Here is a 3,892-nt window from a genome sequence, read left to right as displayed (position 1 = left end):
AGATGGAGTGTTTAATGGTTTTTTAATAGTCTTTGATGTCAAACTTAATTAAAGAGGGTTTTGGATTAGGCAATTGTAACATAACAGTAAAAGATAATAACTTAACTAATTTATTAAATAAAATTACAAGATTACAATAATGAACTTAAAAGGGAACTAAATGAAATTATGCTAATTTTTTTTATGCGATAATTATATTACAAAATGGTAAATAGTAAAATAGTAATTTTTAATAAAACTATATATTTAGATTTTTGTTTTAAGCAATAATTATATAAACTTATTTAATTTAACTAAAATGCATTTTTAATAAAACTTATATAAATTAAAAGGAAATTAATTAATTTACTAATTATAAACTAATTACAATTTATAAACCTATAATGATTAATACTAATTTTAGGATTAAAACATGTATTTTTGTATTTTATACTTAATTAAAACTAATTCTATTAATTAAAATAACTAAAATAACTAAATAACCTAATTATATATAATTAATTAATCAAAACCCTAATTTTTACCCTAGCTGGTACTGTAGCCGCGTTAAGGCCTACACGATTCGTGTGTGGCTACACGATTCGTGTACGGCTTAAATTATGTGACAATTTACTGTTTCGAAAATTAATTGTTTTTATGTATTTTTATATATTTTAAACTTGTAATTCGAAAATAATAATGATAAAACTTTTATAAGAAGTATAAATAAGATAAAATGGGAGTGTTTACTTAATTGTATCACCCCTAGGTCCATGGATTGTTTTAAGTTTATGCCCTATTTAAAATGTTCTAGTATCAAACTTTACATTTTTCTCTCGAATAAATATAAAGTTACAACTTAACTAAATAAAATCTAATTTTCATTGGATTCTTTTTAGAAAGCTACTATTCCCTAAGTATTTAAATTGAGACCTAGCCTAGTTTTGACCTTCGCCAATACCCAAATTATAACGGTTTCCCTTTTTATAATTTCACCTTCATATAACTTAATGATATCACCCAAACCACCGAAGTTTAATTCTAAATTGGTGTCAATAACTTATCCATAAATTCGTCTAGATCATTTTTAATGTTGAAGCTTAATTTGTGTAAATAAGAACAACTTTCGTTATTTAAATTTACTAAATTAAGTGGCAAGGGTTAAATACCTAATTACATAAAAATGGTTCTTTTAACTAGGCTCAATATTAAAAATACTAAAGTTACATTTTAACTTTACTAATGGTAACAATCCATTTCACTAGGGGCTCTACATTTAAGCAAACACTAGGGAAATTTAGCTATTCATTACACTAGGGGAGACATAAAAATATATATATGCAAACATAATAACAACGCTAATTTTAACAGAGTAAACTTACTAATATATCTTCACTTGCATTAACTTCAAATGGTAGAAAAATTACAACAATAACACCCTTTATCACGAACAATACCCCCTTAATATTACCACTATTGTTAACCTTGAACTAATAAATTACAGAAAGATAATATATGTGTGTATAGTAATTTTTGTACTAGATAATATATTCTCTTCAACTCTGAACGTATCCATATTTATGAACATGAAAGTTGGTCAAAGAGCTTTGTTGAAATCCTGCTGTCTTCAATTGGAGAAAAAGAATAGTTTTAAAACTTATAAAGCAGCCGACCTTCTGGAATCCGTAATAGTGCTTTGTCCTAACATTACACGAATCGTGTATGTATACACGAATCGTGTATGACCAGTTATATTACACGATTCGTGTAACATTACACGATTCGTGTAAGAGTAATTATCAGATTTCTTATTATTTTTTTTCTTCAGTTGTTCTTTGTTGATCTCGTGTTGATGTATACCATTTTGGACGACGTGTGTAACCTTTTTCTTCAGACTTCTTCATTCTTAAATTCGGATAAACGTTTTCTTGATATAAAATTTGGTTAAAACTATCGTTTTATCGTCGAATCTTCAAATAGCAACTCTTGTCCACTTTTGTCGTTTTTCTTGAATATCATACGTGGAATGTCTTCGTAATTGATAAAAGCTGATGAAATATAACTGATATTGCGTTGAATAATATGTATGTTTAGAGCAATATCAAAATACCCCACACTAGAACGTTGCTTGTCCTCAAGCAATTACATCTTTTAACAGAGTTAGAACATTATATATCTTTCTTATCGAACATTTAGATCACACAACACACACTACACGAAATGAAACACACGCTATATGAAATATATTACACAACACAGTATTTATTGGATCACACGCACACCACACGAAATGAAATTCTGACAACAGAAACAAACATGAAACTCGTGATTAGGGTTTAAAAATTTGGATCCTTAGGGAAAATTGGACCTTGTGAAAACGTTTTATGATTTTATAAAATGTCATGCTAGTTTTTACACTAGACACGTTTTCCGGTTTTAACCTCAAATTCCGGTTGAGGGTAACTGAAAACCGAAGTCTCAGTCGGCGATTAGCAAGCTATTCGCCCCCATGATTGTAGTATCATGGAACTTGAAGCCAAATGTCCAAAAATAGTTTTACACAAATATAATTCATAAAATAGCATAAGTTTTAGAACAAAATTATATCGTGTCCAAATATCATCGGTGAACCATGAGTTTGTACACCTCAATTTGTTATGGCATATGTATGTTGACCGCGGTCAAACATAGATGCAGTTGATCTTTACGGAGATCATCCATCTGGGGATTAGATTCATTAGTCTTAAAAGCTAATTTGCATTGTGCCCCCCCATTGTACGGGACATATCCTTCTCATGGTTAGGATAAGTCTGACCACCAAAAACCCTGTTTGATGCTGAGGTTAGGTGGATTTCCAGCCGATTTTAGGGATGACTTTACAAGATTTTTCGTCAACCTACAGCTGTTCTGGACTACATCTTCTAACATAAGTTAGCAAGTGTGTCAATTCGGAAGACTTTACTTCCTTACGGGATGGACTTGATTCATCCTCTATTACTCGTGATAATGGAATATTCAGGTTTATACGTTCCTTAGCAATGATATCTGCAATAAACTTCAAAGAAACATGTGATAAATGGTTCTCAATATAAGGATTTATAAATTCTTGTTATAAATGGTTTTCTTTTATAAGTTTTAAACAAATAAACTTATGTATTTTTAATGTATGGAGACAACAATTTCGGTTTTTACACCTGATCTTTAATTGCTCGTAATTACCTTAAAAATTGATTAGATACATTTGTTTAAAAAATTTCAAATTTTCATAAAAATCACCAAATTATAAGATCTCGAAAATTTATATATTCCCACCCCACACTTAAGATTATGTAATGCCCTCATTACATAAAATCAGATAATAATGTATAAATTTGAGAGGACAAAAAGTGTAGAGTATTTGGAACTTCCTTTGTTAACCGATTTGGATTTTCAAATTGTTTTACCTATGATCATATCCAATGTTTGTATCACAATGTAATTCGGTGTTTCGTATCGTCTAATTGCATTTTCGTCTGTACCTGTCAAAACCATGTTAAAAACACACAAAATATTGGGTTTTAATTCAATCGTACAACACATTTTTTATTTTTTTTATTTTTTTTTTTTTTTTACCCCACACTATATTTTCTTGCTAATATATAAAAAAATAAAAACATAATAAGTTTCAATACACACCAAAAAATTATGTTATTACAAACTAAAAATTTTTTTTTTTTTTTCTTTTTATATATATATATTTTTTTTATAACTTATAATCAATTAAATTTAAAATATCTTTTATAGATTTATATTTGTAACGGAAATTCGGTTGTTATACCTGATCTTAATCCGTTTATACATTTTTAATTTCAATTTTTAAAATTTAATCCATTAAAAGTTAAAGTTTTAATATTTTTCGAAAACAAATTTAAAA

Source organism: Rutidosis leptorrhynchoides, chromosome 2 (genome assembly GCF_046630445.1).
Source record: "Rutidosis leptorrhynchoides isolate AG116_Rl617_1_P2 chromosome 2, CSIRO_AGI_Rlap_v1, whole genome shotgun sequence".
Lineage (NCBI taxonomy): Eukaryota > Viridiplantae > Streptophyta > Magnoliopsida > Asterales > Asteraceae > Rutidosis > Rutidosis leptorrhynchoides.
The sequence above is the reverse complement of the archived record's forward strand: the minus strand, read 5'-3'. Positions refer to the sequence as shown.